The 22,122-nt window shown below is 38.9% G+C and overlaps 1 pseudogene; it reads right to left on the bottom strand.

The window, feature by feature from the left end:
• Positions 1-204: 204 nt before the first annotated feature.
• LOC134863087 (piggyBac transposable element-derived protein 4-like) overlaps positions 205-22,122 on the bottom strand; it is a 32,468-nt pseudogene continuing 10,550 nt past the window's right edge.

Raw genomic sequence — 22,122 nt, 5'->3', positions numbered from 1 at the left:
CAGAGTGTGCTTTTGCAAGGGTGGGGGCATGGGCTCTTCAGAGCGTTTTCAGATGGAGTGAAAAGAGTGAATTTATGCACAGGCAGTGTGAGGAAAATAAAGCAATTTTTAAACATTAAAGCATGAAAACATGTCATAGTGGAGCAACAAAATACATACATGGACCTGAAAAGTAGCATAATAGGGGACCTTTAACAAGCAGCCTCAGTAGCACTCCTCCTCATGCTGGTCCCCAGCCTGGTCACACACTGATGTGGCATCCCACTTTTCAACCAGCGATTGTCCCAAGTCAGCCAACGTGGTTGTGTTAGTCACTCTGGCATGGACAGCACGCCCAAGCTGATCCCACAAGTGTTCAATTGGGTCGAGGTCAGGACTGCAGGCCATTCCCTCTCTCCACTCCTACTCTTTCAGTGCAGCAATCGGCAAAGTGTTCTCTGCGTCTTCTCCACACTATGACCCTGTGATCTAAGTGCCATAGGCAGAATCTGGACTCATCACTGAAGATAATGTTCCTCCACTTGTTGAGGTTCCAGTGCAAGTGGGCCTGATGGTGAAGGGCAGTCAATGCATTCGTCCTGGCGGCCGTACGAGACTGGTGATTGGCTGCAGTTTGGCACTGGAAGAAAAGATTTGTCATGGGCGCAACCAACATACTCAGCTCTGCTGCTCATCCCACAAATGGATGTTCCTCACATATGTGGCACCATTTGAAAGGTAAGAAAACGGGCTTTCCAACGATATAAGATGTATTGCTAAGAAGCATTGTTACATCAAACAAATAACATACCAAACACACATTTCCTTACTTTTTCTGTTAAGTTTAGTAATTCTAATGGAAGGTATTTTTAAGTAACCCTCCCAAACGTGGTAGGTAGCTGATACAGGTTAATGTCGCTCTATTGGCTATGGTGAACACCTTTGGGACGTTATCATTTTACATTATAGGCATCATTCTTATTGGGCTGAAGAACCATACTTATTGCCAATTGATGTATGTAAGAACAGATGCAGTTACTTTTGAAAAACATGATTCCACTATCAGTTTTAAGGGATCTGGTAAAATATTGATTGGAAGTCAAAAGAAACTACATTCTTCTAAAAGAGATTGTGTTTTAAAATGTATTTATTGCACTGTAAAAGTGCTTACGTTTGAATACTTCGTTAATGGACTTCCACAAACGTTATTTCCTGTCATTTGTAAAACGGTCACTTAAACCTGCAGGAGTCTGCTCTTTGTTTAAAGGCTCTCTGTGTAGTGTTACACTCGAGAAGCACTCATGTGGGACGTGATGTGCCCAGTGGCTAGGATCTGACAGGCTACTGGTGCCATGACAGGTTTACAGAGACCTCCAATGAGAAATTGATCTGACAACCATTCAAGGGTAAATCATTTCCACAAGTTAATTACTTTGGAAGAAGAAAAAAATGAACACGGCGGAAACTCTAAGACATCTGTGCAGAGTGTGAGAGCCAGGTCTGTGCCGAGGGAACGCCACTACTAACCCACTGATTGATCACACAAACTGTTCTGTATTTGCTGATGCTTACTCTAACTTTTTCTCCAAAACTCCAAGATGCTGTTTGACAACCCATTCTGTAGTAACAACACACTCTGTAGTAACACTGCCTATTCTAATACAAAAATACATATTTTATTCCATTATTTAATATTTACACATTTATAATTAAATGTGTATCTCAGCATTTTGTATAAAATGATTACATTTTCTATTGGTTATTCTGAAATGAGGGAGTTGGATTTTTTTTGAATGAAAATGTAATAATACTTGCTTTTAGTTATAACCTTTTAAAGTGGATGTCTTTGTCCGAAGACATCGGGAAAGTTAAGGTATATGGTGGCAGTTGATACAGTACTAATTGTATATAATTATTGATTATAACTTTTTATATGAATTTAGACATCGATTTAGTTTAGTTATTACATAATGCATGTATTATAAAATGTTCCACCTTACTGCATTATGTATTAACACAACAAAACAGTTGAGGAAATGTCTATTATTACATAATACTTTTAATATTTGTTAAATGTTTTACTATTTATTACAAAATGTATTTTTATAACATAATGATATGAACATTTATTACATTTTCTAGGTAATACCTAATGTGGTGTCTTTATTTTGGTATAACAAAAACAATATCTATTACATTTTCTGTGTTAGTGGTGTTATTTCTTAATGTGTTGTTACAAACTCCATTCACATACATTTTATATTCCTACAATGCATCATTAAACTCACAAATCAGATGTGGTTATTTGGTTTCATTTTATTTTAGGAACAAATGCTGATTGATAGCCAAGACCTATTTAACCCTTTTTACACCATGTAACATCTTTGCCTTTTAGCCAAACAATTTACACATTGTCTCTGATTAGATTTGTGCATTTTAATACAACCATGGGTGAACTCCAATCTCCTCTAAGTGACTTTAATCTTCTCAGATTAGTCGATTTGTGCCACACTTGAGTATAATGCAGTGAGAAGGGATGCATTTTTATGGATAAGTAGTCAATAACATCAGCATGTTACTGCTATAGTGCTCCTTGGCTGGGATCCAACCTGTTAATACCATTACAACAATACTGGTAAAAGGCCTGTTGGCTTAGCAAATTGAGCCACTGCAGGCTCGCTGGGATCTGATTGGATTTCCCCCGGTCCTGCGGCTGGGAACATGTGTTTCTGCCATCCCCAGAGTGGCTGTCAGTTTTCTGAATCCGATGATTCTCTCAAGTGGAGGAAGGACAGAACGGAGAGAGAAAAGCACCCATGACTATTTACAAAACACTCATTGTTTTATCTGCACGGAGGCTTTCGCAGTCCTCTCATTAATCAGTGACAAAGCCTTATTTAAGTGCTTGTTGTCCTGACCTATTCGTGACTGACGTTGGCATTTAAGAAATACCAGCGGAGAGCGTCGCCGTATCTGCAGTGTGAGTGGGACGGGAGTGTCCTGCGCCTAGCATTTTAGTCTGAAGCAGAGCCATTAATATGTTTCTCCTCAGAAGAAGCTGTCAGCTCAGCGACAGCCCCGTTCTCAGTCTCATCAGTCAGGGGGTGAAAGGAGTTCACTCAGGGTTGATGAGCTCAATGGGTGATCACCTTTTGTAATGAGAGCGACTGAGAGATAGCGAGGAGAGCCAAGCAGAGACAGACTGGGTTGAATCACCTGTTCGGAAAGATAAAAGAACGAATAGGGGAGCTTGAAAAGAGAGTAGATGAGTGATGCAGAGAGGAGAATGAGTCACAAAAGCATTCAGGAAGGGGAATCGGTGAAGTAGAAGAGACGCAAAAGAAACACTACTGCCAACAGGATGTAATTATTATAATGATGAATATTCCGGCGTCCAACCAAGCCCTCAGGGCGTGAGCCGGGCGTTGAAACAAATTATTGTAATGGCAGAGCGGTGATATTACAACTTCTATGTCAGTCCTTGACGTCATTTAGCCCCCCATAGACTTGTTTCCATTGACTTACATTGTGAAAGAGAGGTTTCAACATCCATGTATGATTTATATTTTAAAGTAAATCAACTTTACAGTACAAACATGTTAAAAGCCCCTTGTTGCGACGTCACAACATGGAGACGGGGCTTACAACAATAACGCCAGTGCTCATGCTCTATGGGCTAAGGTCAACCAACCAGGAAGTGCGCCAGACATTTCACCAAATGTACTTAGTGGCCAAACTGTGTTACTACAACTCTCGTGTCAGTCTGTGACGTAATTGGTTATACAAATGCTTTTTCCCATTGACTCACATTGGAAAAGTAGACATCTGTAAATCAGCGTTTAGTGAATAAATTAAATCCAGATCCCTTCTCCAATTACTTGCCAGAGCCGAAACACGCCAGACGTGGCAAATGAGAGGCGGGGCTAAAGGAAAACGCTAGTATGCATGCTCTATGATGCCAAATCGTTGCATGCATCCCGGTATTTCCATGACTACAATGAAGCAATTTTTAGGCTTTGTGCACCTCTGAACTTTTATAGCAATGAACAAGGTCCCGCCTCCAACGTTGCATCCAGTTCTCTTGATACCATCCATGGGTCCAACAAGCGAGCGGAGAAATGGAAGCCCGTGATGCATTCAGTCCACAAAGGTCAACCTCTCACAACTTCCCCTCCTGACTCCTGTATGACTGCACATCAGTCAGCCTGGCTTCATCATTAACACGTTCTCTGTCAAGGCTTTATCACAGGTCAAGTTCAATTGGCGCTCCTGGCAAATAAAAGCTCTTCATAACTCAGCTGCTTTATAAGCATGACTGGGTGATTGACAGTGGCATACGTGATGAAGCGACAGCAGAGATGGATGGAGAAATAGTAGAGTTGAGATGGGAAGGATTGCAAATATTCAAATCAACCACACACTGATATTTAAAGGAATAATCCAACCTGAAATCGATATCATGTGTACATATTTTTTAATATTGTTAATAAAAATGGTACATTGCAGCTTTGATTTTTGCAGTCTACTCTCCTTTTTTTTCTTGATTGCAGAAACTCTTGCACTGCTGTTATCCACCTACACGTAAACAGCACAGAGAGCCCTTTTTACTGAGAGCTTGTCAAAAACACAGTTCTTGGGAAAGTACAATTTAACAAACTTAAGTAGATGTAGACAATAGAGGATGGGAGAATGTGCAACGAATGAATCACTCGTGACATTTTGTATCAATATTCACTAAGTCCAGAGTAATTGTTTCCAGGATAGAGGGGGATATGAAGTGTTTTCACCTTTTATCGACTAATTGCACATTTCCTTGCATTACATACCAAGCTCATTGTGTTTAGAAGTTTCACTAGGCTCTTAATTTTATAGAAAAATGGAAACAATTAAATCAATTTTAGATATAAAACAAATTAAGGATATACCCTATTCAAGAAAATCAGTTAAGAGAATAAAGATCCAGTTACAGAAAATTGTATTGCACAAATTATCTGCCCTTTTATTGACTTGGAACATACATGCATTATCTTCAATACTCTATTAATCAAATTGGTTCACTGGGAAAAGAACTGGCAAGTTTGTAGACTCTGTAGTTCAGTGTTATTCAGTGGTCTTCACTCCTCAGTCATTAAGAATGAGTTTCATTGCATATGACACTAGTCTCTGCCAGATTATAAGCATGTTTAACTTTTTTGGTGGAGCACCTTCTTCTTGGTACACCTCAAGTTGATTCCGAACAAAAAGTTAGGACAAGAACATTTTGTAAAGTTCAGAAAACAGTTTATAGCAATATTTTAAAGTTTGAATACATATTTTTCAACAAGAGTAACACCGTTGACGTATTAAAATCGCTGTAACATAAATAACATCTCGACAATGGATCACAAGACTGCATGTGAGTGAAAAATGTTTGTTGTAATTTTAGCATTTTCAGCAAAATGTTGTTATCGGTGGCTTTTCTGTTTTTTGGAGTCTGAGAAGAGATGACAAGTCACATTTTAGAAGGCTTTGGTTTCTTACTACTTTCTTACTACTTACAATGATCTGTCAAGTTCCTAACCGGACTACTACTAACTACTATAAACAATGACTAATGCAGAGAAGAGGAAGTTTTGGCCCGGTTATACGTCATCGTTCATCTAAACGAAAAAACTAATATTTTGTATCTAAATAGTCCTTAGACCTGTAGAGTGGTGCAGTAATGAACCTAAAACCCAGGACAGACTTAGTATTTTACCACTTTTAGTTCCCTCATCAATGGTTTTATGAACGTGTTTGTAGTTAGAAGCAATAAATACTCCACGAAGCATCCATGTGTCATTGAAACAGTGGTTGCTAGCAAGCATCTAAAAACTCATGCCACTGGCACAAGTCTGCCTTTAGATCAGCGGTGGTCATGCGTGGTCATGCGACTGTGATAGTTCTCTTATAGCATAGCATTAGCTATATATTTCTGCCAATTGCATTTACACTTAAAATAAAAATCACAAAGTGGTTTTAAGTGCTGGTGATTACCCTACTGAAATAAGCATGTTAAGTATTATGGATGTGTTTGCCACAGAGCTGTAATGGAAAAATCCAATTGCCCTTTGTCTGGGGACCCCTTGCGATTTCTAGTTTTATCTTCAATATTTGTATTCAAGCTTCTTGATTGATATTACACTGTATGTGGCTCTTTATTTGCTGTAACAAATGTACATTCGGAATAAAGGTATTCTGATTCTGTTGCTTACTTCATAGTCGGCCTACAAAAACTCGTCATCAGGGCACCACTCTGTCATCGGGTTCAGAGTTGTTATTGTTGCAATTTGCTGTATGCTAAGATACGCAACTGTTTGCTAACATAACAACTTAAGGTACGAACAAACTGTTTAATTGTTATGTATCACTTCTTGGACCAGCCACAAAATGACAAAAATAAATCAGTTATTTCATGTTAAAGTTTTTATTGAAAAATATATCCTTCTTTGTAATTGTGCAGAAAATTGTCTACTTCCAATCTGTATTTCTTTTTACAATCATGCCTGAACCAACTATTGGTTTCTCCTCTTGCAAATCCTTCGGGTTTTAAGTTAGAGCATTAAGTTAGAGCGGCTCAAATAAGGAATTAAGTTGGATAATCAGGAATATTACAGTATTTCCCCTCAGACAAATTGAATTATTGCACGACACACTGAGTAAGTTATGATGTAACGAAGGCTTGATTAACTACTGGCTTAAATTGAGAATTATACGTTTCCATATGTTGCTTATAACAGAAAATACATTTTTTTTAAACCAATATGTGTGATTGACCTTATGTACATTTGTTACGTAAACATGGAACGTGTTAATGTCCTGTGCATCCCAACATCTGTTGCTCGAAGAAAAACAAATGTCGGGTTATGATCAAGGGCACCTTTTAATTGGCTTTATCATAAAGCTTTAGATGAAATGGAATAATATTTATTTCCTATAAAATGTTCCTTTGATTGGTAGTGAAAGAAACACAATGCTTATAAAACACTTCAAGAGTACACTAATTACATTAATTATGTTTAGAGATGAAACTTGAAGTGGTGTTGACCAAATCAGAGACATTTTTTCAAGTAGCTCGATGTTTTCCTGCTTCGGGTTTCAGTTCATCTAAATGAGCAAAGCTCTTTCGGGTTCGGAGTGTAAAATCACAGAGGTCGTACATTATCTCTGATAGCCTTCAATCGGCCTGTTAAAGCTATCCATGGTCATACATGAAAAGTGAAAATTTCAATGTGCTTTCAATATCGTCACTCGTCCAAATACCCAGTGGCTGTTCTATATTTGAATTCAAGAAAATGAGACTAAACTACTTGAAGTTAACGGATGAAAGGTTGTCTCAATCTACTATGCATGGAAATGATGATGGCGTCATAAAAAAAACAAAAAAAATCTTAAACGAGTATTACCATTGTGCTGCACCTTAGCTACCCTCTCTCCGACCAACCCCATCCCTGTTCTAGCCCCCAACCCCTAAACCCCCTCTATTTCACTCCTAAACCGATAATCCAGCCCCCTCCCTGTTGGGTCCACAGCCTCACTTTTTTCCCACGGATCGCTTCATCCCACGTGTTGGTATTTGGAAACCTTGCTTGTCATCTAAGACCTATCCGAACAAGGCAAGTCTTCCTGCCAGAAGTGATTATCAAAAGATGTAGGGGAGATGGAGAGGTGGGTGCCTTTGGGAGTGAGGTGGGGGGTGGGTTTTGGGGGGGTGGGGCAGTACAATGAAAAAGACAGGGGTTGGAGAGAGAGGAGGCCCAAGTATGTCAAGCAGGGCCGCGTCTACCGATTCAAAGAGGGATTTTCACATTATGATTCTGCAACAGTGTATTGCATACTTCAAAGACCCTATTACAACGGCCTATTAGCATTCATGCTGCCATTCACAAGGAGAGACCAACACCTGCATCGGAAACAGGGGCAGGATTTGCAGCGAGGAGAACTAGCTGAGGATCACAACGCTAGGGCGGATGACTTGGGATACTTTTCAGAGTGAAGAGTCATAGGACATGAATTTTAATTAATAGCAAGGTCTGAATGCTACAATGGAGGAGAAGGCAGCACATGAATAAGAACCTTGATGTATTTGCATTTGATTCAGCTTGTTTCCCTGCAATTACGTTTATTGAGCACTTTTGAATGTATGGTTTTATTCTATATTTTTCTCACAGACAACAAAAAAGGTAAAAGGTCTAAGGTACTTTAGATTCCCTCCCATATGGGGCACTCAGGCTTAAACCCATTCCTATTGAGGTGAACATTTGGTTCATTTTAAAAAGGGCCTGCGATTTTCAAAAACATATTTGTTTTTAAAAATTATACTGCAACAGGTGTAAGGAGTGCATTTGCCTTGCACTATTTTCTCTAATGGATTAAAACACCTTTGGTGCTTTGGATACCGCAAATATTTTCCCATTGCCTACAGATTGTGTATGAATGCAAAATCTGTTTGGAGAGATTTCCCTGACCATGCCTTTGTGTAACATTTCAGTGTAACTTTAAATGAAGGATTTCTATGTGTTAGTTTAATCTTAATTTTACAACAGTAAGCAATAGTCAACTCTTTGTCCAAGGTTCTTTCTCTCAATACTGTACAACATACATTACCCCAAAACATGAAAGTCACCATATAGAAGCCAATGTAATTGATTCCCACAGCCATTTGAGAGGAATCTTTGTTATGTATGACGTCTATTCTTTAGTTCAACACTGTCTGCTACTTTTTCTCACTTTGAGTTGCATACATGTAAATGGATTATGTCTATTTTCCAGCAGCCTAAGGATATAGTTTATTCACTTAAGCATGCTCAAGCCGATGAAGGGCTTTTGATGCAACTGCTCTTTCTTGCTACACCCCACAAGCTGTTTGCTATGGTTCATTAGCTTTCTGTTGAGTTGACTGCTAACACTTTATATTGTTGCAGGCTGTTCATTCCACACATTTTCCAAGTGCTGCCCACTAGCAGAGCACGATTGCAGGAGGAGAGTGGCTGCCATTATATTGGGACAAATGTTGTATTCGAAGAAGTGCCAACGGAGTCGACAGTTTATTATGTGGACTGTGAAAAAGGTGCTGTGCCATTAACAATGATTATTTTTGTTTGGCTGTTTGATCTATCTTGTTATGAGTTGATGGAGTATAAACAAGATTCTGAAGGAAATAAGCATTATTGGGTCGCCAGATAGGGATAAGGACACAGTCTGCACCAACAGGGTTCGGGGACTTTCTTTTAAAACATGTTCCAATACAATAACTACTTACATGTTATAAAATATAATCAGTGATCTAATCTTAGTATCACACTATGAAAGCACTGTAACCTGATTACTCTGTTACTTTTGGATAACCTGAATATCCAATGCAATGCCAATACATTCAAGACAATATCAATAAGTCTATTTTTTACTTAAGTGTTTTATGTACAACAGACAACAATGTAACCTTAGAAAATAAACAACTAAGATATTTAGTTTGAAAAATGTGTCATCTTTAATTATGTATATGCTAGCCCTGTGTGGTTTAAGTTTAATACATGAATAGAAAAGCAAGCACATCCATCCATCCATCCAACTTCTCCCGCTTTTCCGTCAGGGTCGCGGAGGTAACAGCTCGAGCAGAGAGCCCCAAACCAGCTCTGACTGGGGGATTCCAAGGCGCTCCCAGGCCAGCAAAGAGATATAATCCCTCCACCTGGTCCTAGGTCTACCCCTCGGTCTCTTCCCAGTTGGACGTGCCTGGAACACCTCCCTAGGGAGGCGCCCAGGTGGCATCCTCACTAGGTGCCCGAACCATCTCAACTGGCTCCTTTCAACGCGAAGGAGCAGCGGTTCTACTCCGAGTCCCTCCCGGATGACTGAACTTCTCACCTTATCCCTAAGGGAGATGCCAGCCACCCTGCGGAGAAATCCCATTTCAGCCGCTTGTATCCGCGATCTCGTTCTTTCGGTCATGACCCATCCTTCATGAACCATAGTTGAGGGTAGGAACAAAAATGGCCCGGTATACAGAGAGCTTTGCCTTCTGGCTCAGCTGTCTTTTTGTCACAACGGTGCGGTAAAGTGACTGCAGTACGGCTCGTGCTGCTCTGATTCTCCGGCCCATCTCACAATCCATTGTTCCCTCACTCGAGAACAAGACCCTGAGATACTTGAACTCCTTCACTTAAAAAATTAACCAGTAATCTGATTACTCATGTTTTTTTATAACTGTAAGGGAATACTGTAACCTTTATTATATCATGATTACGTAATCCTGTTACTTGTATTCTGACACCCAAGCTGTTCTGTCAAGTGTGCAGGTTCTACTGTGTACTTGATGGAATGTCGAGTGATTCGGTTATGTAATCCTGTGTTTCTCTCCCTTTCAACTCTGTATTTGTAATAAAGGCCCTGTATTTTTTCTTGATATGTATATCCTTCTAGAAGTTCATAAACTACAATGTCAAGTCAGTATTCCACCAACCAATCAAGTAGCAGTTTATCCATATCTTTCCAAAACTTTACATGACATTTAGATAAATCTGTCATAGTTAGGATAACAATCCTTATGTGTATGGCCAAGTTTGTACTTTGTGTGGTTACAGTGACCTTCTCCTTTGACCACCAAATTCTAATTGGTTCATCTTTGAGTCTAGATGTACATTGGGCACAAATACAGTATATAATGCAATATTGTTTTGCTGAAATATTGCTTTAACAAGAATAGGACAGATGTAAGTTCACTTGCACGTTCAAACACCAACGTCTAGTCAGTCCAAGTAAACATTTGTACAAAATGTAAGAATTACCGTCCAAGTGTTCATTAATTATCGCATTCACAAGTATGGGACGAAACAGATAACCTGAACTCATCTTGTCACGACTGCCGCCGACGCGGAGGCATAGAAAACCTTTGCACTACCAAATATGTGTGAGATAATAAAGCGGTACAATAATAACACATTTAAAGCAAGGGAGGTCTGTGTATTATGCCGAGTAACTGGGGAGATTGTTTCTGGAAAGGCACACTCCTGTTGAGTTTTTCAAATGTCATCTCTCAAAGATTTGAGCAACAAACGGAATTGCTTTCACCTCTATTTTATTAGGGTAACAGCAGACATTTCAGAGGTGGATGAATATCTGAAAAACCTTACAGGATAAAAGCAAAAACTATCGAACCGAACATGCATTGCCAGAATCCGAAGTGAAGGGGTGAGGTTGGCGGACTAACCCTTTGCAGATCATACTAGAACACTATTACCTGGTGAGCTGTGGTCAGGCAGCAAAAGGTATCAGGAACAGATATCTGAACTGGCACCAGATGTAAACACACACAGGGAGGACAGTTTGACAGATTAATAGAGCTGCTCGAAATAAGAAGTACTGGGCTTTTAATACAGATTGCTCCCCTAAATGGATGTGAATGTCTGCTCAGATACCTCCCAGTATAAGTCAGTTTAGTTGGAATCAGAGTTGATACCTATACCTCTTCCTTATAATAACTGTGCAGCCCCTCAGGTGTATGATTATCTACGGTGAAACTGACAATATGAGCTCTATTTACTGATATTATACCTAACTGAAAGCACAAATACAGCCTAAGGGGAAGATGTAGAACACCTGGTCAAGATTAAAACACATTAAATACCTAATATCCATTTTATGCATCTGCCTACACATTTTACTTAACTCTATTTCTGTATAGTATAGCCATCTGATGGATCCTCGTATTCTTTGTGATCCATCTCCCCGTAAGACGTTGGAGCACTTGCCTCAACGAGAGAAAAGACAAATAACGATCAAAGTGGAATGAATAGAAAGGGGAAAAAGACAACAACCTGCAAAGTTAACACAGGATGTATTGCAAACACTTTAATGAGTCTACTCTTAATTAGTGCCCCAGGAAATCGATGGCTACCCCAAATGCTTGTCATTAACAAACGAGCAGACAGCTAACCCGTGGGACCTGTGCCGAATAACTGTTTCTCTGTCACGTGCTGTAGCTGAGGACCAGAAGGAATGGGAAATCGTGTGCAAAGCGTGTGTGGTTTGTGTGTTGTGCGGCCTGCTGAGCAGAGCACTGACATTTGTAACAGCTGGAGGTAAGAAGAGAATAGTTAATGTCTATCTGAGGGCCAGGAACGCAAAGGTCTGCGATAATGTGGATTTTACCTTGACTCATCTTTTCTGGTTCTCACTTACATTTATTTCTGAATAAACAACACAAAATACCCTTCTCATTAAAATGTACCCAAAAGAAAAACATGTCAGACCTAAAATTCCCGTGAACTGGAAGGGGGGTAATGTTTCGGAGAAAACAGAGATTTTCAGCCTTTGCAGACCATTTCCATGCACAAAACCTATATAACAAACTACAGGAAAGGGAAAACCCTAAACAAGCTTAATAGGGCCCCTTTAAAGAGTGAATTGAAATGCTTTTACAAATTGAGTTCTTGACCAATAAACAACAATAATTTACAAATACCTTTTTTTTTTGTTTAATTGGTAGTGACATTTAAAATGTAAGTCCAATTAGCACTAGGCATTACTGACGGGTCAGAACATTGAAGAAAACAACAAATCAAAAACTATTTAGAATCGGGGAAATATTATAATTACTTTAGAAAAGTAAAAAATATTCGGGAAAAAAGAAAGGCAAACCAATTATTTTCACCAAAAATTCAAAATTATTGTTTATTCAAAAAAATAATTATAACATTCTATCTAAAGTTTGTTTATGTTATATTTTATGTATGGTGATGGCATAATATCATTTATCTTTAGATTTTTTAGGTTATCTTGTTTTTTCTTACCTCTGTAAAGCATCTTTGAGCACTTGATAATTAAAATGTATTTTTACTATTAAGCTGAAGTTGGCCTCATGTCTTTTTGTGACGTCTGGCTTTTTAAATACACTTATTTTTGTTATGAAGAGCAGCTATTACAGTTTTTGTCTTCAAATGTAACCATAAGACACCTAAGGAAAAAAAAAATGAAGAAAAATGTGTGTTTCGAGCATGTCACCCAATGTGCCAGCAAACTGCTCCTTATGTTTAAGCTTTAACCTCTTTCATTTTAGAGTAAATCCTACTTATTCATGGATCCCCTGGCTTAGTGAATAAGCTAACTGCAATCACCTTTCTAGAACTGAACCCACAGTTGCGTGATACACGGCGGCATATCATATGTATAACAACCAAACATTTTTGGTGTTCTACTGTACATCAGAACTCTTGGGTGCGAACCATCTTAACTTTATTATTTCGGGTTTTTTTTTTATCTCATTTGACTTTACAGTAGGTACTTTACTGCTCGGAGACAGCATCATTCATTTTCATCGGGATCTGTCAGCGTGAGTTGCAGGCGGCGTATAGCTCCTGTTTGTGATGCCTTTGACTCGCTGAGAGTTTGATTGGAACACACACGTTTTCAAGAAGGGGACAAGCCCTCTGACTTTGATGGATTTTCGGGCAATATTAGTCAGCGAGCATGTATCCCCCTAAGCTGTGGTGGAACTGATCGAGGTTGACCAAATAATCTGCCAATTCCCTCCCAAGAAATGCAGAGAGGACAAAAAAACGTCTAAGTCTCTCAAGCCCTCATCCCCAAGAGCTAGATCAGCACTTGTGTCAAAAAACTCCCGTTAAGAGCATAAGATTTGGACTTTAGAGAAGGTGGCGGGGAGGACTCGCAATTTCATGGTTTCACTTTTAATTCATGTTTAAACCACACAATCGGGAGCGAGCAGGAGTGTGACGGCATTGTTAGAAGAATCGTGAACAGATGCAGCCGGAAATGTATCAATCACGTCTTCACTCTTAAGCGTCCCACTTATCATTCAGGTAATGAGTCAATACTTGAGGACATAGTAATGTTTGTGAGTCATGTCGAGGGCTGGCCTTCAAACTCCCCACGCTCCCACTCATTCATCTCACTTCATAAAGCTTCAGGCTCCCGAGCCCCATAAGTGCTGGAATGGATTGTGTCACTGTATTTTTTTTCCCAGGCGATATAGTCAATATGGTTTATGAAGTTGAGGTCTCCCCAGGTCACATGAGAGCAGGACATGAAAGCCCGGCACTCGGCCTCCACTTCACAAACAAGCTGTCCCTACTTCAAACGGGTGGCAAAGCTGCCCCACATTTCTTCTCTTTTCACTTCCAATAGCCAACATCGCTAATGGCCGCCGGCTCTCTCCATCTCCCCTCTCCACTTGGCAACAGGGGTGGGGGGCTCGCAGTCAGGGCCAAAGGTTCCCCCAAACTCAGCTCATGGCAAAATGCTGAGCTTTTGATCGTGGAATCATCAACATCCATTTAGAAACAAGTGTCACTGAAGTGTAAAAAGCCTTATTTTTAGAATCAGATTTTTTTTCTTTATTGTTTATATTGCATACACATAGAAATCATTTGCATTGTTTGTATTAATACAAATCTGAATATTTTATTAACACTGGGGAAATTGTGTTTCATCACAGTTGCTGCATTTATGAATGAGAAAATTAACAAAAATGCAATGCATTAAACGTTAAAATATCAATAGGAACATTTTCTACATTATATAACATGTACAGTACATTGCAATGCATACAGTGGTGTTTTAGTATTTTTAAGATGCTGGCTTGCACAGATTATTGACTTTAATTTGACTCATGTAGTTTAACTGTATAGGATTATCTTCATTTTTTTTTGCCATCTAAGGGGTACAGTACCATAAGGGCACACAAATCACTGGAACTAATAAAGGTGAGCAACATATGCATTAGAAAGGATTAATTGGAACATAGAAATGGAATAAAACAGAGAATATTAACCTTTTGAATGCCATAACTTGTTATTTTTGCACCACAGCCTTTGAAGCAGTTTTCTGGGCCAAGAGTTGGGGCCGCTGCAGTTCTATCGTTTTGTTTCGTACTTTACATTTGCTTTTGCACTTCCTGATGTCTGCTTTTTTTCTTTGCATCATGATTTGCTAACATAGCACTGCTTATATATTAGACAATATTATTAATACACATCCAAGCTGTATACATTCTGTGTGTTTGCTTACATGCAGCCTGCAGAATCATAACTCCTGTTTAATAATCACAATGTATTTGCATGGCTACACTCTCTATCATTATTATTTATTTCTTATTTGAACCTTCTCCACCTTATTCTATAGATTCTATAGGTGTACGCTTGGGAAAAATATAGTTGAAATGTCATCATTATTCCCCCCATATGTATGAGAGTATGAAAAAACATTGATCATAGGTTTAAGAAATATTGACAAGGAACAAGAGTGTGTTGGTTGTGATACTGACAAAACTGTCAGTCAATCCTGAACCTATGATCCTCTCTCCCTCACTGCCCCCGAGCATAATGTCCTCACCAGTAAGTATAGACAGTAAACATAATTCTACATCATTATCATCATCTTAGCATAGAATAATTCTAGTACAGCAGCCTCCCTGTACAGTGTTGCCTTTAAGGTAACAGATGAAAAATCACAGTAATGGAATAACTTACCAATAAAATAAATGTACATCATACATTTTACTTTTAGAGATTTAGTTTTATTTGTTTTATTGGCATTTCCTGTAACATGAGCATGTATGATGTGGGATTTACTGATTGTACCTACTTGTAATTTTACATTATTATTTGTTAAGAGTGATGTAAAACATTAATATACAAAGTCCCTATTAAATACATTTGAATACATAAATAAGATTGAGACACCTGTTCCATTTTGTTCTTAAAAGAGTTAAAAAGTCAAAATGTGTCCTTTTCTTCTGTGTTTCCACCCCCACAAATGTGACAGTATACACACTTTAGCAATGCATCACTTTCTTCTTAATTAATCCAAATCATGTATTCAGATAGAACAATATTTGTGTGTGTGTGAATAATCATAAAAGGGTTGTTTAGAGGGTCAACACAATGTGCCAGACATGGAAATGACTGCTTATTTTTTCTAACTTAATGCCTGTACACATTGGGAGCAAAAGGAATAAACCTGAAAATGCAGAATACTCTCATGCAAATGTTTTTAATTCCTTCAAGGTTGAGAAGAGTTATAAAATTCCATTTTATGGAGCGTCAGTATTGCTCTTTTAAAATTCTCATAAATATAGGCCCATTTATTCGTTTTGCAAACTCGATTGGCTGATCGAAAATCACACTGAGAAAGAAAAAGAGGACGCATTTTGCTGCATGGTAAAAGTGTCCAGTGTGAACTTTTTTAATGAAAAAAACATTAGATCAATTAAGTATTTTTACGAGCAAATAGTGTGTAAAAAAAAACTAGCCATGTTAAGCCTCTATACTTTAGAACGGTCATAGCTTCCAGCTTATCTCCACTGATTCCGCACTGTGCTTGTGTCTACATGCTTACGTACACATGTGTGTATGCAAACAAAGATTATGCATCGCTGTCTCATCTGCCAGAGAAGCACACAGGCATGCCCTGCCTGTCTGCCACCCAAATCATCCCCACTGGCTCCCTCCACCCAACTTCCCCACTTCAGCCCAATGTGTAGCGCCTCTCCCTCCGCTGCTGTGCCGCCAATTTGACTGGAACAGCGAGTGCAGGCCGGGCAGCCTTCCAGGAGCCTTTCTAAAGCAGCTGAATATTCATCTTCATTACGGGTATCACCACCCCCGCTCCGTCCAGGGCCGGGTCCTTTTAACAAGGAGCAAGTGATTCAAATGGAAGGGAGGGGTCAGACTCCAAGGGGTTTGTGGGAAGAGTTTTTTTTTCTTTCTCTCTTTTTATTCTTCTTTTGTTCTTTTTTTTGACCGAAGGCTGTGTAGGCAGACTGCCCTTGTCAATGTATTTTTAGTATTTTCGTGGTGTTGTTGTTTTGACACAGTTGGAAGAAGACCTGGGTAAAGATGGCTGCAAATACTTCTAGTGCTATTCAACATAATAAAAAAAGTCTAAAAATCTCAAGAGCTGACAGAATCCTGTTCAAGAAAAACCACATGAAAAGCAATTACATTTCCCGTTATCATTGCTGAATTCAAATTTCACACATTTTAAGTATGAATTTCATAAAAATAGATGTTTATCACCATTTATTTCACTATTCAGCAGTTGGTTGAGCTTCATAGCTTTGAGGGGTGTCTAACTTCAGATGAATGTGGAGATCTGTGTCGTAAAGGCCAAAACACTAGCTGTGCTATCAAAACATGCTCCATTATGTGGTGCATAAAAAAAGAAAAAGAGAAAACTGAATACCTCAGGGAAGAGATGCAAAAAATATTAGTTTTCCAGTTGTTACAAAGCCAATTAACACTTTACATTTCACTTAAATCCACTTTGTGTAATGCAATTGATTGTGTTCACAACAATATTCTCTTTATAAATAGATGTAGTTCCTTAATACTACAGAAGAAAAAACAAAAAACAATTTCTTATGGTGGAGGACTGAGGATGAGTTGAGGACTCAGCCTCAGGAAACCAGCTGCTCTGCAGGCACCTCATCGATACCACTCATTCTCAGTGCATGGACAACAATGATGTTGTAACTCAGAAGTTACACCACACAAATATACAATTCAGGTCCAGCATATACACTGTGTTTTTAGTTGTAAGTATCAGTACAAGATAATGTCACAATGAAATGTTTTTTTAGAAATCAGTTTTTTTCTGCCCTGTATTAAGTAAACAATTGTGTTCCTTTAGCATAGGGATTGTTAGCATTAGTATTGGTGTGATAGCATGTAACCACGACTGCAAATTGTTCTGAGGTTTTGCCATTGGAACATTATTTCCAACGTTATTTAATCTTCACAATAGTTTATCCTACTATGACAAAGGCATCCGATTGGCTAAAAGATATTGTCTTTTTTGCCTAGATACTGGGTTGATTAGATTTCAGCATGAGGATCTACATTGGTTTGGGTGAGACTGGGTTAAGTGGTAAAGTCCAATGAAGCCATGTGGTTTTCTTGGTTTTATTTCTGGAATGGCACCATTTAAGTGCATCTTTGACACTGTTTCAGTCTTCTCATTTTAAACAGGCCAGCTGAAAGCTGACATTTTAACTAACTAAGGCCCCTAGCATTTATTAGTTAGCTCAAAGTGACAGTGCATCTGACACTGGCTGGCCATAAGAAGCCTGCTTTTGCTATCTTTTTTTTTAATGAAGCATCCATGATCTAAAAACCTCAGATTTTGAGTTGTTCATATGGACTATTATTTGAAACTGCATAGTTGCTGTATCAAAAGGGAAGGCATGGCAGTCATGTCATGAGATAAGCATGTTTAATTTACTGTAACAGAAGAACACACTACCTTATAGCCATTTCATTACAGCTATGATTGCAATGGCTGAGAAATAGTAACACATTTAAACATTAAAGCACAGCTCACAGTCAGACTGGTCAAGAAAAAAGTTATTGTTTACTTGAATCAAAAGAAAGGTATGGGTCAAAGCAGGTACATTTAACAACAGGGGTTAGGCAGAGATTCATCAGGATCTACGGATCAGGCTGTAGTTCAGGCTGGTGGGATATCATCAAAGGGGTAGATGGGCTGACTAGACAATATAGAAACTGAGCAGGGAAAAAGATTGATTTGGAAATGAGACTGAGGAGAGCAGGAAAATGTGTCGGGTTATCAGGATGAGGGAAGTTCGCGGGCATCTGGTAGAAAATGGCAATAAATCTTAATGAAGTGGAGAAAAATTGCGGATGGCACAATAGTAAAAGAAAACAACTGAGAAATCTGTCAGGGCGATAACAAGCTTGATACAGCTTTTTTATTCTCCTCTGGAGGTGAAGCATCAAGCTTATTCTGTTGTTTTTCCTGCTTACCAACCAAAGTCCTCCTCTGTTTTCTTACAATTTGACAAGAAGGGTAAATAATGACAGTAACGTGGGGCGCATCAAGAGTTGGATCATTTTCAGCTCGGAGAATGCCAGGCGCTTCCTCAAAACTGCCGGAAGCAGGTAAGCGCAAGGGGCCTGTGGCGCAGAACCAGCATGCTCTACTTCAAACTCATTAAAAAAAAATTACAGGAAAAGGCCGCAGCTTGCCGCTTAAAATGTCTCCGGTGTGATCATGTCAGATCTTTTAAACTAACGTGACATATAGCATTTACATAAGTGTGAGATGATTGATAATGTAAGCTTTGTTAAATATTGTGAGCTAGCAGGCAGTTGAAAATCATTGGTGCGGAGTAGGTGTCTTGTTTATGGTATATCTCAAGGCCTCTGGTGGACCTGAGGGCAAAGAGCTTCAACAAAGGAGTGCAATGCAATCTTCCCGGAGTGAGGGCTATTGCTTACTTTTTAGAAGTATGTGTGTAAATGTTACTCCCCTTACAGAACAAATGAAAAAAATCTGCAAAACACAAGCCTTCAGACCAGAGACATTTTCTGCCAATTACATCAGTTATTTTCTTTTCAGTTCTGAGTCTAAAAGGGATTTGCCATCTTTTGCTGATATTCCCCGGATGGCTGTCAGCATTTCCATCCAGTCTCAACCCAGCACTGAAATATACATTACATCTTTGTTTGGCATTTGTTTAACCTCCTCGGCAATTAGGCGCATGATGGGTATATTTACACTATGTTTTATTGATATGCGAGTCAGGCTTGATACCACCTACACTTCCTGAATATGCAATGAACTGTAGGAAGGATTTTTGACTGACGTGCAGCCAATGATGTGTGCATGTCATAAGTTGGTTTATAAAGTATAGGAAACGTTTAAATTGGAAAGGTCCACCTGCAAATGCAGTTTTAAAGAAATATAAACTAGGTTAGAATATTCTGCAGGTTATCAATGTGTAATCCTGTGTTGAGTGAGTCATTTTCCTGAAGTCATAGTGTTTGCCTGAAAGCTTCGAACACCTTTGGTAACATCGGAATATTGTTGCCTTTAAAATGACTCGGCAAAATACATCATTTGGTGTGCTCAATTTTCTTCCAACTATGACGTTACCTCCTCAAAGAGAATTTTCTTCTGCTCGGTACAGCCTTTTTCTACAAAAGTATGATTGAAATTGTCTGTGACAACCGCCACTCAAACTGAGCGGCCCATAACGACAAGAGAGCCAAGAACAGGCTTAATACTATTTATAAATCTCTGAAATGGCAGGGTTTGCAGGAAAGTGTGAAGGAATAAGGGATTGAGGGTAGGAGGTGGTGTGTGTTTTTTTCCCCAACCCCAAAGCTTCTTATGACCTTAACGTTTCTCCAGTCTAAACATAGTCCCACAAATATAATGGACCCTTCCAATAAGTACTCCTAAACAAGCATGCATTTTAAATCACTGTCGCATTGCAACACTGCTGTTGGCGCTCAATGGGAACAATCAGAAGATATATTTAATCATTCATAGTTCTGACATTGTGTTCATCATCTGTTGGCTATGCAAGCACAAACGTTTTCATCACAAAGTACGTTCATTAATTCTCCGAATGAAATGAAGCTAATCCCAAAATATAGTTTTATCCTGCACACCATGATTTCAACTCTTGACTCTAAGGCTCTGTACTTTTCCAAGAGCACAGCAAGTGTTCAGTCCTACACTACCCAGTTCTAAGAAGTCCCAAAGGATTAGCCAGATTATTGAATCACGGCTTTAGATAATACCATCAGTTACAGTTTACTTCTGAGAACAGATGCAAGAAGGGGCAATATGGCAATGTTGTGTGTGCTAATGATAGCAGCAGACTTTTTCCTCCAAATAAGCAGATGCGGTGAAGTTTGAACAGCTGTCAAACGTGATGAGCGTGACACAAGCGCCTGCAGTGGAAACTCTGGGACTTTTCTTATAATATAGCGGCCTACACAGCAACGGAACATACCAGATGACAAATCACGCTATCTGTGGAACACCTGGCGGTTCTCTTTGAGAGAAGATTCAGGGTGCAGAGGTATTACAATTTAATCAAATGCAACATATGCAGGAAAGGTAAGTATAACAACTCAAAGATTACTCAAAATGACGACAACAAAGAAATCAAACACGCAGCTTTATGTCGGCTTATATGTACCATAGACTTTTCTGTAGTATCTCAGAGTCTATAACCGTACAACTCCCAGTGGGTATGATGCATTGATAACTCATGGTACCCTCAAATGTGACTGAATCCGACTTTATGTCATTGGTTGTGAGTTGCTAATTTAAGGTGCATGTGTACACTGTCTACTTTGAGTTATTACTCACCTTCAGTGGCAGTGAATCTACCCATGCAGATCATTTAGTTTTTTTGTGCTTGCGTTCTATCTCTGATATTTATGCCTCCAACCCAAGGCAATTTAAGTGACATTGAGTTTTGTTTGGGGTGCTCAAGGTATCGGAACATGATCTATGCAACAACATTGTAACCTTCTACAAAACAGTTCCAGTTACTCTAGGTGATCCACAGAGGACGCAACTGACATTTCGAACCAATCTGTGTCCCTTGAGACTTTCAGCAACATTCAAATGCAACAATTTTGCTCTAGTTGTCTTCATTTGCAACATGGCGCCCATACCAGTCGTAGGGAGCATTGCATGGCTTATAGGAAACCACTGAATGGCTGGGAAGCCCACAATCAAGTGTCCTTTACCTACGTGTTCAAATGAACGTGTAGTTCAGGGGTGTCTTAACTATGGCCCAGGGGCCAACTGTGGCCTGTGGTCCACTCTTAATTGGCCTGCATCATATTCTGAAAGTATAATGGAATATGGCCCACACATGAAACTTGTCTTTTATTTTACTCTCTTTCTATATATATATATATATATATATATACTATGCATGCATTAATAAGCCTCTTTTTCTAATTAATTTAGTCAAATCAAGATGAAAACATTTTTAAACACGTTTTAGTTGATAAAAAAAAAGCCAAATAATGTATTTCCATAACAAGCTTGAAATATACCCTTCCTATTTCCCCTAACTATAAGCAATCTGAGTTTTCTGTTTGAAGGGATGAGCGGCCAACACTGTTTGTATCAAAATAAATGAGTATATATAATACTATATTGATATAATAATACTTATTTTTCTTACTTTGAATGTGTACATATTGGATTCAGTTTTTTTATTCATGAGTTTTTATGTATTTCACTTGATGCTATTTACTTTTTGTCATTTTGGTACTTTCTCTTTACTGTAACAATGTTAATTTACCATCTGTTGGACAAATTAAGCACACCTGA

This window comes from Eleginops maclovinus, chromosome 4 (assembly GCF_036324505.1).
Source record: "Eleginops maclovinus isolate JMC-PN-2008 ecotype Puerto Natales chromosome 4, JC_Emac_rtc_rv5, whole genome shotgun sequence".
Lineage (NCBI taxonomy): Eukaryota > Metazoa > Chordata > Actinopteri > Perciformes > Eleginopidae > Eleginops > Eleginops maclovinus.
Note: the sequence above shows the minus strand (reverse complement) of the source record. Positions and strands in the feature narration are given on the sequence as shown.